At 42.5% G+C, this 19,549-nt stretch overlaps 1 long non-coding RNA gene and 1 pseudogene across 2 annotated transcripts; one reads left to right on the top strand and one right to left on the bottom strand.

Annotated features, from left to right (window-relative positions):
* Nucleotides 1–3,626: 3,626 nt before the first annotated feature.
* Nucleotides 3,627–6,550, bottom strand: LOC123082638 (uncharacterized). 2 transcript variants are annotated; one of them, XR_006439083.1, is made up of 5 exons: nt 6,285–6,550; nt 5,899–5,999; nt 4,630–4,694; nt 4,164–4,229; nt 3,627–3,905 (listed from the first exon to the last, which is right to left on the bottom strand). It is a non-coding gene; the product is annotated as an uncharacterized lncRNA (long non-coding RNA). The 2 variants fall into 2 exon arrangements; XR_006439082.1 differs by having other exon boundaries at nt 4,630–4,691.
* Nucleotides 6,551–10,850: 4,300 nt separating this feature from the next.
* On the top strand, nt 10,851–10,989 carry LOC123088966 (uncharacterized; annotated as a pseudogene).
* The last annotated feature ends 8,560 nt before the right edge of the window (nt 10,990–19,549 follow it).

The raw sequence follows: 19,549 nt of genomic DNA, 5'->3' as shown, positions 1-19,549 counted from the left end.
TATGCACCAACAAATAATTAAGAATAATGATGAGATGAAAAAAATGACCAGCCATACCCAGCTAAAAGATTTAATGAGCTAATTCTTCATAAGTGATTAAAATGTGACAACAGTGCATCACAAGTGACCTTCGACATTGTTACGTCAAAATTCAGCTTCTTTTTTTTTGAAAACGCCACACTTAATTTCAGTTGCTAATCGTGTGTGTGTGTGTGTGTGTGTGTGTGTGTGTGTGTGTGTGTGTGTGTGTGTGTGTGTGTGTGGTTCTCACCTTTCCAACAATGGCCATTGACATGTGCGGGTATCCTATCAGTGAGATGACTGATCTGTCATGTACTTGATCAACAGTTGCAATTTTTTCAATATCTTCAAATGTACTGTCAAGCATCTGCCACATCATCAGAACCAGAATCATTTATTTTTAACAAACACAATAGGACGATAGACAAAAACATGGTTACACATGGAAGTTGATTCTTTCTTTTTTTTGCGGGATCTCGAGCGTCCGTGCTATGTGACATGGGCCGGACTGATGGGTTGTGAAGATGAGAGGTAGAAGACCTCCCCCGTGTCCCGATGAGACTCTCCTTTGTGTGGATGGCAAGTTTGGCGTTCGGATATGAAGATATCTTTCTCTATAAACTGACTCTGTACAACCCTAGGCCCTTCCGGTGTCTATATAAACCGAGGGTTTAGTCTGTAGAGGCAATCACAATCATACAGGCTAGACATTTAGGGTTTAGCCATTACGATCTCGAGGTAGATCAACTCTTGTAATCCCTATATTCATCATAGTCAATCAAGCAGGAGGTAGGGTACTACCTCCATTAAGAGGGCCCGAACCTGTGTAAACATCGTGTCCCCTGCCTCCTGTTACCCTCGATCCTCAGACGCACAGTTCGGGTCCTCCTACCCGAGATCGGCTAATTTTGACACCGACATTGGTGCTTTCATTGAGACCTTCTCTATGTCGCCAACAGAAGGATCGATGGCTCGCCTTGTCATCGACGACAAAATCACCTCTGGAAGGGCCCTAGTTCCTGGGCAGATCCTCCAGATCGACAGTTTTCACCATGGGCGCTCGCCCGGCCATTAAGCCCAAAGCAGGCCCCCAGATTGCCAAAAACCATCTCTGCGTCAACCTCGAAAGCGTCGATAAGATGGATCCGGCAGATATCTCGTCTTTAAACGAACTGCTAGATCGCATCGCCGCCCTAGGGGTCGCAACATATTATGATCTAATTGGGCTTAAACCCGATTAGAGGGAAATCAGGTCCCCACTTGTCACCCACCTGGTGACCGTCGTGAAAGATGATTCAAATGTTTACCAGCCGAATCGATTCCTGATTCAACATTTCAGATGGAACTAGAGCAAGTGACATCTTGCCTTCCCTAGTAGATTCCCAATCCACATACAAGCCCAGATATTCAACATTTCGAAATATTGAGATGGCCTGCACAAATAACATAACAAGATAACCAGCAGAACTCAAAACAAAGAAGAAATACATAATAAAGAATATACATATTTTTTGTTTTGCGGGACACATGTGTCTTCTCTATGTCCAGAATGGTAACATTTTGTTTCAACTCAATACGGCTCAATATACTCTGACAAAAAAAACATGCATTCAAGGATAGTACAACAGTTATTGCAGGTGGAAGAGTGGACGAGTTCGTGGGCGTGGACCTTTGGTTCGTGTGTGTACACCCAGGAATTGGAAACTAATTTAGTAATTACAAAAAAGTCAAAGAACTTTAGAAGTTTTTCTAGAATAAACTTGACTTTCTTCTGCACTAGTATGTAATTTTCCGTCAAAAAATGGCAGTGTTGACTTCAGAGCAAAATAAAAATTATCGCTATATAGAAGACACTATTCACACTATTTTGAAGGAAGTTTTTGTTTTTTTCCGCACGGAAGTCGACGCTCGGTTTTTGTTGGCGGAAAATTATATACCAGTGCAAAAGAAAATCAAGTTTATTTCAAAAGAACTTCTGAACCTTTTTTATAAAGAAAATTCCAATTCCCGGGTGTATATACACCATGAACCAATAGGTATTTCCCCCGAGTTAATTAGTCTTACTCAACATGCATTCAAGGACTAGTAGAACAGTTCTTGCAGGTGGAAGAATGGACGAGTTAATTAGTCTTGCTCGACGAACACTTCCGGAAAAAATAGGTTATGCAACAAGCCTGCCTCGTTGTTTGACTAGTCATAGATATCTCAGAGATGTACGAGTCTGCAACTCTACTGTCTGTCAGCGTCTATAGCTTCTTGTATTAACTGGGATGCAGAAGTTTATATATGTGATGTGATGTGAGTTAGTATTCAGAACAGTAGAAAAATCATTCTTGCTAAATCAGCATGGAAGTACCACAAGTACTGGTGTGTTGCATTTCGTCACCTGGTTATCCCATTCGCACGTTGGGCATGGCATGCCGTGTTAGAATATTGTTAGAGATAGACCTTGATGTATTCAGTTAGCTAAGATAAAGCTAAACCGAACCCTAGGCTGTTCAGATTTATCTTATCTCTATCTTCTTGTACCGCAAGTTTTGTAACAATCCCTCCATGTAAATGCCGTGATCAAGGGCTATTCTGATCCTATATAAACACGCAACCAGCGGCCTACTACGGTAGGTAAAAACGCTTCCGAAACTTTACATGGTATCAGAGCCTTCCTTCCAAAATACATCTAGCTTTCCTTCCCAAACCGCAGCCATGTCATCGTCCTCCCACAGCACCGCCAATCCCCTGAACAATCAGATCACAGAAAAGCTTACCCGTGACAATTTCCTTCTGTGGAAGACTCAACTCCTTCCCCAGATTCGTGCTGCTTCCCTTTTCGGATACCTTGATGGATCCATCCTTGAGCCGGAGCCTACCATATCCACCACAGACAAAGATGACAAGGTCACAAACCTGCCAAACCCAGAGCATGCAGCCTGGGTCGTTCAGGACCAGCAAGTGCTGGGCTATCTCCTGACGTCCGTCTCCAAAGAAGTCCTGACATAGATGGTGTCGGTTGAGACGGCGCACGCGGCATGGACCGCCCTGACGAACATGTTCGTCTCCAATTCGCGCTCCCGCAACAACAATCTTCGGATCTCCCTCTCCAACGCAGAGAAGGGAAATCAGTCGGTGGCCGTCTACTTTGCCCGCATGAGGTCGCTTGCTGATGAGCTAGCGGCTGCAGGCAGACCCCTCACTACAATAGGACCCCCACTATAGCAACGCCTTTTTCCGTATCTAAATGTCCATATATGTGTTGCTAGGGTCTTTACCAACGGTTTGGGATGCGTAGCCTTATCCAGTGTTGCTAGCGCATAATGCAATGCTTATACTATCGTTGGTAAAAAGGTCCGTTGCAAGAGAACAACAGATAAAACGGACTTTTACAACAATTTTATGTGTTGGTGCTTGATGTACATGAATCAAAATCACATTGCTTGGCAATGGAGAATTTCCAACGTTTCAAGTGTTGGTACATATATAGTGTCAATAATAATATTACATGTATATATAATTATATATTGCTAGCAATTAAATTAATGCTCCATGTAAAGGCGATAATTATGTATTTCAAGTGAACGAAAAACAACACAATATACTCACGAGAGGAAGAAATCATATATTAGATCAAAACTGTTGGATTACAATAGTGGATATTACAGGAGGAACATCATCCAAATGTGATGCATAATCTAACAATTTTCTTGACCGCGAAACTTAAACTGAAAATATCCATCTTAACTGAGGAACAACATCCGACAAGAACGTCATCCCTACAATATAACTAAAACTAAATGCATCCGTCATCATCATCATGAAATGGATCATCGACATCATCATTGCAGTATAATCGCCACGCTCCCATATACTCATCCATTTATCTTTTGAATCTACAAACAAGAAAACAAAACTCAACTGTTAACACACAATACCTTGACATGATGCAAATAGTAATATAGGCAAATATTAGTCACGTACAAAGGTTGAAGGCCATGGAAGCTTTTATTTTTATGCATTACCGAGAGTATTGCAGTTTTGCAACTTCATACCAAATATTCAGTTTGCACTAGTGCCATATCGACATGCACTACCCAGAATTCATTTCTAATTTCAGGACCATCAAGTTTAAATTTAGGATCAGAACTTACCATTGTATCTAGAGCTACGCCCTTGTTATGATTTTTCGGGCTCTTCAAGAATACTTTAGTTCCTGCCTGTTAGAAAAAATAAAAGTTGCCATATGAGAAGACAGAAACAAAACAGGGGAACATATGAAATGAATTTGAGCACAACAGATAGTTCATTGGCATCCATCCAACTCAGGGAACCACTTCGAGCACTCTTACAGCATGCATTAGCACCTTATGTTGTTTTTGTAGTCTGGACAACAGACTGATAGCAAAGAAGTAATAAACAACTAAACAAGCCACAAATAGTCTAAACAAAATTTGTATGTGATTATGAAAGGATACCGCTTGTTTGCAACAGAAGTTTTTTCTCCCTGACATGCACTAACATTCTTGTTTTTAACAACATTTAGCAAGACGACCAGTAGATACATAACCATTGGAGCAACATATTTTGAACATATTGTATATGGGAATGGATATATACCTTATGTGCAGCAGAATCTATTTCCCTTCGCTCGTGCACTGAAATTCTTGTCCATTACATATCTGCTGCAACATGACAATGACCAAAAGTTTAAATAAATTATGTAAAAGACAATATTCTGTGGTCCTACTCGACCTTATGATAGTCATCCCCACAGATGTGAAGACGATTAATTCAGATTTCAGCTCAAACAATCATATTTTGAAGTAATTTCTGCCCCTACAATCAATAAAATAAGTCTTACCACATTTATTCCTTATCAAATCAAAATATCAACTCATTTAGTACTAAGTAGGTACTCGGAATAAATCAAGCTATTCCTATTTCATAGTGAAAACGATGAACTAAGACATGAAACCGTTACTCTGAAATGTAAATTTGCAAGGGGTCCATTATTTTGTTCATCGGGTGTATAAGAAAAAGAGCAAGTAACAAAATGAAACTCCATATAGAAGCTCTTTCAATGACCCCATGCTTTTTAGTTTTTTTCTATGCTGGGAACATTACTATGAATAAAATGCAGTTATCTTTCGATACTAGTAATTTAACTGTTGATCTATTTCAGTTGCTTAGGGAAGATGAACTTGTACTTGTGTGGTATGATGTTTAACTTGGTTTTTGCAGGGGGGGGGGGAACACATGTTCAGGTTTAACACTATCCACGGATAGTAAGAGGATCATAAGCTCAAGGACACCCAAGTTCATTCTCTTTGGTCTTAAGGAGGTTTCGTTCATGCACAGGCATTAGAGCTAGGCTGATGAGATTTTTAAGTTGGAATTGTGAGGAGATCCCATGGGCCAAGGCTGATTGTGTTGCAGAGTATACATGTGTTTTCACTATCGTGCACATGGTTGTTCACTCACATTTATTTTCAGAACAAGTGTGTCGTTTTGTAGACTGTACTTGTAGTTGTGCTGCTGCAGATCATGTTCTGATATTCATAATAAAATTAACATTTTATTAGGGCCTTACTAGTCTACATGATACTTACTGCAATTTGTCCATAGGTACGACTAAGATAACACTTCTTCTAGTCACTCCATCGTTCATTTTCTACAAATGACACCCCAGCCAGAATACAATATGATAGCAATAAGAAAATAACAAGGTCACAAATGTCTGCACACACACGAAGAAAGAAAGAAACTATGCTAGGTGTTCAACCGCAAAATGTTAGGCAAGAACTAACCCAACTGTACTACCCAACTAGAATAGGATAGTCAGAATTGGAGTTCCATGAAGAAAGTCTATGAAGAGATTGAACTCACCAAGGTAGTAATGGTGCAGAACTACATTGAAATATTGCACGCGTCCACACCTGAAACCTTAATAGTTACTAGATTTAAGCCACCTCTTATGTTCAGTAAACCTACGAACACCAAAACAAGGAGGCGTCAGGGCACTATAATGAATAAAACCTAAAAAGCTATTCTCAATCAAATAGGGAACGTGTAAGCTTATAGAAGAAGAATCTGAAACAACCCCCTCTATCTCAAGGCCCCCAAAATTCTGAACCAATAACAGAGGACAGCTATCAAACACTTGGTGTGCACTACCAAATTCACACAAGAGAAGAGTAATTAGAAAGCATAGAAGGGACAGATCTGAACCAAGGGGGGAGGAGGCAAAATCGTCAAGTCGTACTAGTATTTACCTTGTGTTTCTATGAATCGAGGGTGGGGACTGATCTGCTTTCCATCCCAGTTGCTGAACAAGACATGCCTCTTGTGCCCTCAACCTCAAATCCTCAATGAATCGGCGGGGTGCGCTACGAGGTTCAGGAGGGAGGGTAGGCCATGATTGATATCCTCAAGATAGAGATCCTATGAGACGAGGAAGGGAACTGTGTTGATATGGGGAAGGGGGAGGTTTCCGATTTTGATGGCGCAGTTACCTCCTCGCGATGCCAAATTTTGGTCTGCGTTCTTCATTCGTATGGCGGGTGGGGCCATGGTAATCAAGCGCGCGTGCTTATTCGCTATCGCGGGAGAGAATGGAGGGAAAGGAAAACTTTGGTGCGAAATCACAAAAGAATACCAGTAGTAAAAAATTATGCGAAATAATTTATAATTTTTGTTATTATCATATCTGGCCCTTGACACGCACATGTACATATATTTGTGCCAAACACAATGTGCTTCTTCTATGTTTGTAAAAATTCAGTGCAAGATGGGTGAAGTAATATTGATTTTTGTTGCTCAAACCGGGCCTGATTGGCCGCGAATTGCCGCTCGCGGTGTTTCTGCTCAACTTCATTCGTCGTTGCGCGCATGGTACCGTCAGCCACGGACACCACCCCGCTCCACCGCCCTTCCCTTGCCCTTGTCGGCGACGAGGGCGGCGGAGTGCAGCGGCTAGGCCAAGCCGATCATGACCAATTGGTCATCGGGGCGGCACCAACGCCGCGCGCAGACATCTTCACGGTGGTCTTCGACTGGTAGATGGTATAGGCCTTCACCAGCGCGGCGTTAGCGAGGACCCAGTCTGGCGCAACATCTAACAATGTGAACACGGCATGATGATGCGCATTGCGCCATGTCATGAAACTCGGCCGTCACTAGAGCACCGCGGCGACATTCTCCTGTTGTAGCGTTTGAGCTACGGCACGAGGTGCCCATGTGCATTCGTGAGCTCCAGGTATGGATCCAGCTTCATAGCGACCGGGCATCGATAGGGCGGCAATCAGCAATGAGGCGGGGAAGGCAGTGGCGAGGGCGGCGCCGAATTGCGGTCATGGAGGGAGCTCGAACTGTCACTAAAACTCCTCGTCCATTGCGGCAGCATCGGCCAGGAGGGTGACTGTTGCTACTCTTGGTCATCCAAGGAGAGCACGACCTCCTTCTTTGATGGCGTAGAGGAGAATGATGGAACAAAAGACCACGCGTGGGCGGCGCCACGATCTGAAGGAAGATCTTCCGCCGGCGCCGAGAACAATCCGGAAGAGCCTGACTAGCCTATCTTGCCGGTCCAGGAGAGGATCGGATTGGATGCTATGGTTGTGCGGAGAGGAGCGAAGATGAGATAAAGATGGGGTTGGTCGATGCCGGAGCCGTACTTAATTAGCCCGGGCAGGCGGATTGATGTTGCTTCAATGCGGCACGGCGGTCGGAGTATGCTTCTTGGTCGTTGCGCCCGCATTGAAGCGGTGCCACACTCCCGTCCTGTCAGGTCGCTCCGACCGACATCAAGGCCGCCGAGTCGCGTCCATTCTGGAGTGGCTGGCCGACATCGATACGCGGGCGCAGTTCCTACAGCGGTTCGCGTGGGAGAGTGTTTTGTTGGAACTGCGTACATTAGCACGAGTCCGGATGCTTTCAAACTTCCCCAGCTTTGGTTCCGTTTCAAGATTTTGGCTCTTGGACTTAACTGTATATGTGCGTGTTAATACCTTTAATATATTATAACAAAAGAGTATAAAATCATTCTTATTTTCGGTAATGCCTCATTATTTTGTGACCTCGTAATATTTCCCTACCGCTCAAAAAAATTCCTACAATTCATAGTCCACCGCTGCTTATTTTTGCTTTTTTATTTCAATTTACGCCTACGGCAAAAAAAGATCTATTTATGCCTGGGGTATGAAATTTTGTCGTAGAGCAGTTCGTGTTCTTGTGGAACTGCGTACATTAGCATGAGTTCGGACGCCCGCAAACATCCCCCAGCTTTGATTCCGATTTGAGGGGATTTTGGCTCGCGAACTTAATTGTATATGTGCGTTTTAATACCTTTAATATATTATAATAAAAATCATTCTTATTTTCTGTTGTGCCTCATTATTTTGTGACCACGTAATATTTCCCTGCCGCTCAAAAACAATCATGCCTACAATTCATAGTCCAATGCTGCTTAATTTTGATTTTTTATTTCAATTTACGCCTACTACGGAAAAAAATCTATTTATGCTTGCATTATGAAATTTTGTCCTAGAGCGGTTCGCGCGGGAGAGTGTTCTGGTGGGACTGTGTACATTAGCACGAGTACGGACGCCCGCAAACCTCCCCCAGCTTTGGTTCCGGTTCAAGGGAATTCTACCTCGCGGACTTAATTGTATATGTGCATTTTAGCAGTAGGGAATTTACGCCTACAGCAAAAAAAGATCTATTTATGCCTGGGGTATGAAATTTTGTCGTAGAGCAGTTCACGCTGGAGAGTGTTCTTGTCGGACTGCGTACATTAGCAGGAGTTCGGACACCCGCAAACATCCCCCAGCTTTGATTCCAATTTGAGGGGATTTTGGCTCGCGAACTTAATTGTATATGTGCGTTTTAATACCTTTAATATATTATAATAAAAAATCATTCTTATTTTCTGTCGTGCCTCATTATTTTGTGACCACGTAATATTTCCCTGCCGCTCAAAAACAATCATGCCTACAATTCATAGTCCAATGCTGCTTAATTTTGATTTTTTATTTCAATTTACGCCTACTACGGAAAAAATCTATTTATGCTTGCATTATGAAATTTTGTCCTAGAGCGGTTCGCGCGGGAGAGTGTTCTGGTGGGACTGTGTACATTAGCACGAGTACGGACGCCCGCAAACCTCCCCCGGCTTTGGTTCCGGTTCAAGGGAATTCTGCCTCGCGGCTTAATTGTATATGTGCATTTTAATATCTTTAATATATTATAATAAAATCGTATAAAATCATTCTTATTTTCTGTCATGCCTCACTATTTTTTGACCTCGTAATATTTCCCTACTGCTAAAAAAATATGCCTACAATTCATAGTCTAACGCTGCTTAATTTTGCTTTTTATTTCAATTTACGCCTGCTGCGGAAAAAACTTAATGCCTATGATATAAAAAATTTGTCAGAAAACAACCATGCAGAAGTTTGAACAAACCCTACTAGAATGGACGCAAGAAAATCACCAACAGGATAGACTAGTGTTACAGTACATATGATTATGGCTACAACATTTATTTATTTCTTGTTTCTTAAGGAGAACTTGTTGGATCGATGGGAGAAAAGAACTCGGCCCTACAGCAACGAGTTCAACTTGCCTTTCTCTTCAAGCCCATCTCTTATCCCGGGACGATCTGCAGGGTAAGCTGTTACTGGGCTTATTTTCCCTCCAAGCCCATCTCTTAAGCCCTCCTGTTTTTTTTCTTTTGGATGTGTTGTGCTTCTGATTGACGGAAAAAACCGGCCAACGGTTAACACAATTTTGAAAAGTTCATAGAATTCCGGAAAAGTTCACAATTTTCTAAACAAATCATGAAATTTAAAAAGTTCATCAATTTAAAAAAATGTTCATGAATTTCAAAAAAAGTTCAACGATTTGGAAAAAGTTAGCGGAAACAAAAAACATATATTTGAGAAACTTTTTATGAAATGGACAAAAATTTCACGAATATGAAAATTTTCATCAATTTTGAAGAAAGCTCATCGATTTCAAAAAATGTACATTGAATTAAAAAAACGTCCATCGAATTTGGAAAAAGTTCATCAATTTTCAATAAAATTTCCCAAATTTCAAACGAGTTCATCAATTTTGAAAAACAATCATCAATTTAGAAGCAAATCTCAATTTTGAAAAAAGTCCATCGATACTGAAAAAATTCATGCATTTTGCAAAAATTAAAAAATATAAATAGAAAAAATGAAAGAATAAACAAACAAAAGCGGTCTAGAAAAAACCCGTCTAGGGAAGCTTCCCAAAACCGGGGGCTTCCCTGAACTGAAGAAAGAATAAAATGGGAAAATGAAGTTAGTAGGCACAAGCATTTAGATATTCTAGTGGTTACTGGGTGTGGATTTGAAAGAAGATGTCTAGAGTTCAATCCCATCGCCACTCATCATTTTTTGTTCTTTAAGCAGAAAAAAGGGTCAATGGGGTGCGCCCGTTTGTGCCGATGCCTTTAACCGAATAGGATTTAACCTGATGTGGATCGGAGAATAAAATGAAGGGACTACGTGCGATTTGGTTTTCGCCCGAATGGTTAGCAGATATTTTTGCCACCACATTCATTATGTTTGTTGGCGTGTCTAATTTTATTTTTAATTATGTAAATTTGCAGTCTTATAACAGACATAATATAGAACAAATACAAGGCAACATATAAGATCTGTTACAATCTATGTATGACACTATGGTCATGAGATGTAAGTCTACAACGCATATGCTGCAACGCTTATATGCGTATCTCTTGTGAATTTTGCAACCTATGGTCAAAATGTTGTAGAATATGTGTTGCTTTATAGGGGTTATCCTTGTAGTGCCTCCAGGACGAAGAGCTCATCTCCTTCATCTTGGCCGGCCTCGACATGGAATACAACCCCCTGGTATCCGCCCTCGATGCTCGCACTGAACCTCTCACCCTCGATGTACTGTACTCGCAGATGGCCAACTTCGATCAGAGAGTTGAGCTCCTGCAACGATCCGGTGGTGGCTTCAAATCGTCTGCAAACGCAGCTGCTCGTGGGTGTGGCCAGCAGCGCGGACGCGGTGCGCCGCGTGGCCGTGGTGGCGGCCGCGGCGGCGGTAGCCGTGGCCCTGGTAGTGCGCCTCCTGTCTACAACAACAATCGGGGGGGACGCCCTGGACCTGGCGGACCTGGAGGACCCGGGCCAAACGGTGGTGGTGGTTTTCGCAATGATCGCCCCCACTGCCAGATCTGCAACAAGCCCGGTCACATCGCCATGGAATGCTGGTACAGGTTCACTAATGATTATCTTCCAGAAGAAAAAGTGGGGGGATCGGCCACTACATCCTCCTACGGTGTGGATACCAACTGGTATGCAGATAGCGGCGCTACAGATCACATCACCGGGGAGCTCGAGAAGCTAACCATTCGAGACAAGTACCGCGGGCATGATCAGATCCACACTGCTGATGGTGCAGGTATGAGCATTAGCCATATTGGACATTCCTCTATTAATACCCCTAGTGATACTCTTCATCTAAACAAAGTTTTGCATGCCCCTACTGCCTCACGAAATCTTATTTCCGTTCATCGTCTCACCCTTGACAATCATATCTATATTGAATTTTGGCCTTATTTCTTTCTTATTAAGGATCAGGCCACGGGGAGGGTGTTGCATCGAGGCAGATGTAGAGGAGGACTTTATCCATTGCTTCCATCTAGGACATCAAATAAACAATCGTTTGGTGCTGTCAAGATATCTTCATCGCGATGGCACGATCGCCTTGGCCATCCTTCTTTTCAAATAGTTCAACGTGTGCTTAGGAATAATAAACTCTCTTATCATGGGGAGCCAAACTTTGAGTCGGTGTGTGACTCATGCCAATGTGCAAAAAGTCACCAATTACCTTATCCCGTGTCTACTAGTGTATCTACCAAACCTCTTGAGTTAATCTTTTCTGATGTATGGGGAGATGCCCCTCTTTCTGTTGGTAGATACAAGTATTATGTTAGCTTCATTGATGATTATACCAAGTTTTCATGGATTTATCTCATTAAGAAAAAATCCGATGTCTTTGAAGTTTTTCATAATTTCCAAGCATTCGTTGAACGTCAATTTGATGCCAAAATACTCACTATCCAATCTGATTGGGGTGGGGAGTACGAGAAACTAAACTCATTTTTCCAAAAGATTGGAATTGCTCATCATGTTTCTTGTCCACATGCTCATCAGCAAAACAGATCTGCCGAGAGAAAACATCGTCATATTGTTGAAGTAGGTCTTGCACTTCTTACAAACGCCTCTATGCCCTTAAAATTTTGGGATGAGGCTTTTCTTGCTGCCACATATCTTATAAACATCTTGCCAAGTAGTGCCATCAATTTTGACACCCCATATGAACGACTATATCAAAAAAAACCAACTATGAATCTCTATGTGTGTTTGGATGCGCCTGCTGGCCCAACCTCAGGTCATACAACGCTCGCAAGCTTGCCTTTCGTTCCAAACAATGTGTTTTCCTAGGTTATAGTCCTCGATACAAGGGGGTCAAGTGTCTAGATGTCTCTACTGGCCGAGTATATGTCTCTCGTGATGTCATATTTGATGAAACTGTCTTTCCATTTGCATCACTTCATCCTAATGCTGGGGCTCTCCTACGTAAAGAAATTTTGCTCCTTCCCGATCATCTTCACTCATCCACCTTTTTTGATCATGGGGGTAGTAATGGAGATGACCAAAATAATATGGCTATTACTCGTACTAATCCGCGTTGTCCAGATGATGCAGAAAGTGCAGGAGGAAATTTGGCAGAAAATGATGCAAATTTGGTGCCAAACGGACTAAATATGGGGTCTATACCGTATGTCACGCTAAGAGACAGCGGCACAAGATCCGGTCCGCAGATATGGGTCCAGGTCCATGCATGCGATCCCATGCAGATATGGGTCCAGGTCCATGCATGCGATCCCATGCAAATATGGGTACAGGCAGCGCGTCAACACCAAACAGCAACAGCGGCGCGGAGCAATCAGCGGGCGACCGGTCAGCCAGTCCCGCGCGCGCCTCTTCATCTGGCCACCCGTGCCAACAGGCGGACGACACGTCAGCCGGCCCCACGCGCGCCTCTCCATCCGTGATGAGTGCGCTGTTGCCATCGCGGGCCAGGCGACCAGGTGCTATGCAAGACACGCTGGTTGGGCAAGAAAACCCGACTTCGTTCCCATAGCCACATGAGACAAGTGCTTCTGGATCTTCTGTGCAAAGTGAAGATTCTCCAACTCCAGAAGCTCCTATTTTAGGGCGTACACGACTCCAAACAGGGACCCGGAAGCCACTGTTGCCTTCAGACGGTACAGTTTTATATGGAAAAAAAATTCAAAGTTAAATATGCTTCGTTATGTTCCACAGGTGAACCACAGAGTGTTCAAGAAGCCTTGGATGATAAAAGATGGAGAACGGCAATGGATGAAGAATACCAAGCACTCATGAAGAACAAAACATGGCATCTCGTTCTTGCAAACAGTGATAAAAATATCATAGATTGTAAGTGGGTATACAGAATTAAAAAGAAAGCTTATGGTAGCATAGATAGGTATAAAGCCAGATTAGTAGCAAAAGGGTTTAAGCAACGATATGGTATAGACTATGAAGATACCTTCAGTCCAGTTGTTAAAGCAGCTACTATTCAACTTGTTCTATCTATTGCTGTATCTAGGGGTTGGAGCTTGCGACAGCTAGATGTTCAGAACGCGTTCCTTCATGGTGTTCTGGAAGAAGAGGTCTACATGAGGCAACCACCAGGTTATGAATGTAAAAACTCACCCTTTCATGTGTGCAAACTGGACAAGGCACTCTATGGGCTTAAACAAGCTCCAAGGGCATGGTATGCTCGGTTGAGCTCTAAACTTCAGTAGTTAGGATTTGTTCCATCAAAGGCTGACACCTCACTTTTTATCTTCAATAAGTCCATGGTGACCATATTTGTTCTTACTTATGTTGATGATATTATTGTGACAAGCTCTTCTCAAGAAGCAGTGTCAGCATTATTAAAGGATTTGAGCTCAACCTTCGCTCTAAAAGATCTGGGAGATCTGCATTTCTTCCTTGGCATAGAGGTAAAGAAAATTGATGATGGTATTGTGTTAACACAAGAAAAATATGCCTTGGATCTTCTAACCAAAGTGGGTATGAAAGACTGCAAGCGAGCACCCACACCTTTGTCTAGTACTGAAAAATTATTAGCTCATGATGGAGAGCCTCTTTCATCAGAAGATGGTACAAGGTACAGAAGTATTGTTGGTGCATTACAGTATTTGACTCTTACAAGGCCAGATATCTCTTTTTCAGTCAATAAAATATGTCAATATTTGCATGCACCAACCACAGTCCATTGGACTGCAGCTAAAAGAATTCTTAGATATGTCAAGCACACTATGAATTTAGGATTAGCCTATAGAAAGTCATCCTCTACTCTTTTGAGTGCCTTCTCAGATGCAGACTGGGCAGGTGATATTGATGACAGAAGGTCAACAGGTGGTTTTGCAGTTTACTTTGGTCCAAATTTAATATCCTGGAGTGCCAGGAAACATGCTACTGTGTCTAGATCAAGTACAGAGGCAGAATATAAATCTGTAGCCAATGCAACTGCAGAAATCATTTGGGTTCAGTCACTTCTAAAAGAACTCCGAGTATTTACTAGACAAATTCCATGTCTTTGGTGTGATAATCTTGGAGCTACTTATTTATCTGCTAATCCTGTGTTTCATGCTCGAACCAAGCACATTGAAATTGACTATCATTTTGTCAGAGAAAGAATAGCAAACAAACTCCTTGATATAAGGTTTGTTTCTTCAAAGGATCAAATTGCTGATGGGTTTACGAAGGCATTGCCTGTAAGAAACTTGGAGAACTTTAGGCGCAATCTCACCTTGATCAAGGTGTGATTGAGAGGGGATGTTAGAATATTGTTAGAGGTAGACCTTGATGTATTCAGTTAGCTAAGATAAAGCTAAACCGAACCCTAGGCTGTTCAGATTTATCTTATCTCTATCTTCTTGTACCGCAAGTTTTGTAACAATCCCTCCATGTAAATGCCGTGATCAAGGGCTATTCTGATCCTATATAAACACGCAACCAGCGGCCTACTACGGTAGGTAGAAACGCTTCTGAAACTTTACATGCCGCCGCCGCGCACGATGGTCTCCGCATCCGCGCGAGGCCATATGTGCGCCATGTCGGCGTGCAGCGGCTCCTCTGGAAGCGTGCAGCCCAGCGGCCCCTGCGTGGAGACATGCTGCATCCAGTCTTCAACTCCAGCTGATATGCCGGAACGACGTCCACTGCGCCGGCGGCGGCCGTGGATGTTTCTGGCGCATCCGCCGTACTGTGAGGCGACCTGTACACCTTGCAGAGCACGAACTGATCTTGGTGGCCGGCGCCGCCGTCCTGCTGCTCGAGCCCAACCTCCAGCATGCACCAGCCCAACCTTTTGTTTCGGAATGATTTTGAAGCACCAGGGCGGTTCTTCATCTTCAAAACGTACGACAGTGTGCGCTTGTACGCCTCACCTGGAATGGACTTCTTGCGCCCTTCCGGGTGCCAGAATCTCCTCTCTGTGCCGCCGCCGACCTGGCGGTTCCGCCTTGGAGCTCCACCCGCGCTCTCATGGCAGTTGGCGGCGCTGCAGAAGTACCACGCCATCCCTCTGCCGTCGCCAGCTTGGCCGGTGCCCGGAGCGTGCTCCCGGCCACGGACGAGGTCCTCGGGGGCAGCGGAGTAGGGGCTCACCTCGTGGATGAAGGTGTAGGGGAATGGCTCTCCGGCCACCTTGCGCCGGAGAAGCTCGGCCATCCTTAGAGGATCCATGCGGGGCACCAGGGATAGCGGCTCGACGGGGGCCGGCAATTGGCATGTCGCCGGCAGTTCTGCACGACGAAGGGAGGGTGCAGTGTGGAGAAGTGCGGCCGGGGTTGGGTTGTTGGAAAAGAGGGTGGCGTCCTTCGTGCTTATAAGGACGAACTGGCGCGGCTGCTTCTTGTGGCGCGCGTTGGTCCGGCTGACGAGTAGACTGGCTTGTTTCGCCCCGAGTTGCTGCCCGAGATATGTCCCGAGCCCGAATGTACGGACCGGCGCTGGATCCGAGCACCGTCGGATCTCCGGCCCTGTGCGTGGAGTACATCCTTATCGCTGGACCGGAGCACATCGAGCTTTCTCACCTTTTCTCACCTTACTCATTTGGAGTAGTCTTTTTAAGAATTTTCTAATTTATTCATCAATCATGGCACTACAGAGAACACAAGAGATAATAAAATTACAACCAGATTCATGGACCACCTAGCGACGACTATAAACGCTGAAGCGAGCCAAAGACACACCGCTCTCGTCACCCCTCCCTTTCCAAAGTCGGACAAATATTGTTGTAGTAAATAGTCGAAAAGTCGCCGTGCTAAAGGTGCGTTTGGATGCTACCCATGCTGGCCCTACCAAACTGCGGGCTCGCCAAAAAATTGGCGCACCATCCGGCCGCCCGTGATTTGACCCTGCGTTGGCGAAAAAATGAACTGCACTTGCCCATGTAGCCCCGGCGGACCAAATAATTGGTTCCGAACCAAACGGGCGCCCTGCCCTTGGTCAACGCCGATGTTTTGGCGTGGCGTCCGCAGGCTCCAAACCAAACAGCCCCTATGATCCTAAAGGACCAAGACACCATAGCAGCGACCATTGCCGATGAAGAGAGTTGTATACCGGAGAGATCAACCTTTAACCACACGAACGAAGACGAACAAAAGGAGTACTAAACTATCTAGATTTGGAGAATCCCGGTGGTGAGTCGGGAGTTGTGGCATCGTTGGGGCTCGTTTGTATGGGTGTGTATGTTTGAGGGTTCGTGTTTCTTTTTTTTCTTCTCTTTATTACATTTGTTTTTCAGTTTTCTTATTGCTTTTCACATTTTTACTCATGTACATTTATTAAAATTAGTGATTACTTTTAAGTTATCAAACATTCTTAAAATTAATGAATACTTCTAAAATTAGTGAATATTTGTAAAGGCTTTGAACATTTTTTAATATGCAAACTTTATTTTAATTTGCACATATTTTTTTTAAATCCATGATTATTTCTACATTTTTCAATATTTTAAAACTTCAAGATTTTTAAAATCCAGGAACATCTTCTGAATTCATGGACTATTTCAAAATATAACGAAAGTTAGCTTTTTAGAAGATGGCAGTGGAGTGAGCGGAAGAAAAATGCTATCGAGTGAGTAGAGCAGGAGTCGAGTTGAGCGAGTGGGAGCTTCGGTGGCTGACCCATGTGAACGTTATAGTAACAATTCCATATGCCTCACACAATGACCATAGGTTGGCATCGAGGCTCATATTCCATCTAGCCCGTTATGTCTTGGAGAACATTTCTAGCGATGTAATGAAGCAGACAAGGTTCTGCATGGGATTTAGCCCTCGCCTTTGCCATGACTTCAACCTTCTCGACTTTATCAACTGTCAAGGTCTAGTAAATAAATCTTTTGGGGCTGAGCACGGTAATGTGGTGTTCGAAGTGTCTCACAAGCGCGATTGTGAGATTGCTCCATCTTCTAGTTCAGGTCCTCAAAGACGGCGAATTTGGTTTTCAAATAGGGATTTCCCCGGAATTAAAACTTTATTCCAAGGCCATCAACATGTTCCTCCTAGAAAAATACACAACGTGAAATGTGTATAGAGAAAATATAAACATATATACAACGTGAAATGTGTATAGAAAAAGGGAAAACTTTATTTTTGCCACTCTAGTTTTTGCCCACTTTGCTTATGCAACTCTAGAATTTGAGATCTCACTTTTGCCACTCAATAAAAATATTAATCTTGTATTTGAAAATTATTAAATGTTAGTAATACACATGGTCAAAATTGATTAATTGAATGTCAAAAGCTAAGAGTGGCAAAAGTGAAATGTTAAATTCTAGAGTGGCATAAGCAAAGTGGGCAAAAACTAGAGTGGCAAAAACAAAGTTTTCCCATAGAAAAAAATGTTGACCATGTACCTAAAAAATGTTAATTCAAGCGGTTAAAACAAATGTTTAACAAGTGTTCAAAAAATTTAAAACGTGTATTTGAAAAGTGTTAAATGTGTATACAAAAAAAGTTGACCTTGTATAACAAAAATGTTAAACTTTTATTTGAAAAATTCTAATTGCATATATAAAAAATGTTGACCATGTACTAAAAAATGTTAAACTTGTCTTCAATTTTTTTAAATGTGTATAGAAAATGATGTACTCAAAGAATGATAAAAACATTGATCATGTATATAAAAATATCATTCTAGAATTTGAAAAGATGTTGAAAAATTATTTGAAAAGCGTTAATCAAGCATTTGAAAATGTTAAATGTGTTTAGAAAGTTTTTTGACCATGTGTTCAAAAAATATTAATTGTTTTTAAAACAATTATATCAGGTATTTGAAAAAAATTAAATGTGCATAAAAAATGTTGACCATGTATTATAAAAGGATACTATTTTATTTGAAAAATGTTAATAAAGTATTTTAAAAGTTCAAAAGTGTGTATATTAAAAATCTTGACTATGTGTATAAAAAATATTAATCTTGTATTTGAAAATTATTAGTTGAGCATTTAAAAAACATGCATAGAAAAAATGTTTATCATGCATTAAAAAATGTTAAATTTGTATTGTAAAAATGCTAAATATGTATTAGAAAATTGTTTATGACATATAAGAGATGTAGAATGGAAAAACAAAATAAAAAATGAAAATGATAAAATAAAAGTAAACCAAAGAGAAAATAAAATTAAAAAAACGAAGAAACAAATGGAAAAAAATGGAGAAGAAATTAGAAAAGAAACAAAAGAATACCGCCATGAATCCCCTCAAGTAGATCGCGCCCCCTGCCACGAGCGAGACGCGGGTGGAGTGGCTAGCAGTGCCAACCATCTTTTCCTTTTGTTTTTCCTTTAATTGTGTAGGAAAATTGGCCGGTCAGATTACCGTGGAACCTTCCAGTGAGACTTCCTAACATCTCGCTCAATGCGAGATATAGTGGCCGCGGGATACTGTAACCAGCGGTGAATGCGCTAAATAAGAAAATAACCTGAGCCTCGCGGCGCAGATGCGACTTTTCTTTTCGTCGTGGGCTGCCTGCTGGACTTACATGTCGGTTGGCTCCGGGGCCTCACCAGGCCTGGCCCTAGGTGAGGGAGTCCTGGACTAAGGGGTCCTCGGGTGTCCCGCCTGTTATCTATGGGCCAGACTGATGGACTGTGAAGATATGAAGACCAAAGACGGTGCCCGTGTCCAGATGGAACTCTCCTTGGCATGGAAGGCAAGCTTGGTGAACAACTATGAAGATTCGATATTATGTAACCGATTCTATGTAACCCTAGATCCCCCGGTGTCTATATAAACTAGATGACTTAGTTCGGATAGGGGATACTCAATACCTTAGTCATACAGGCTAGACTTCTAGGGTTTAGCCATTACAATCTCGTGGTAGATCAACTCTTGTAATACTCGTATTCATTAATATCAATCAAG

The sequence above is a fragment of the Triticum aestivum genome, chromosome 4A, assembly GCF_018294505.1.
Source record: "Triticum aestivum cultivar Chinese Spring chromosome 4A, IWGSC CS RefSeq v2.1, whole genome shotgun sequence".
Classification (NCBI taxonomy): Eukaryota; Viridiplantae; Streptophyta; class Magnoliopsida; order Poales; family Poaceae; genus Triticum; species Triticum aestivum.
This window is presented reverse-complemented; position numbering and strand designations above follow the sequence as displayed.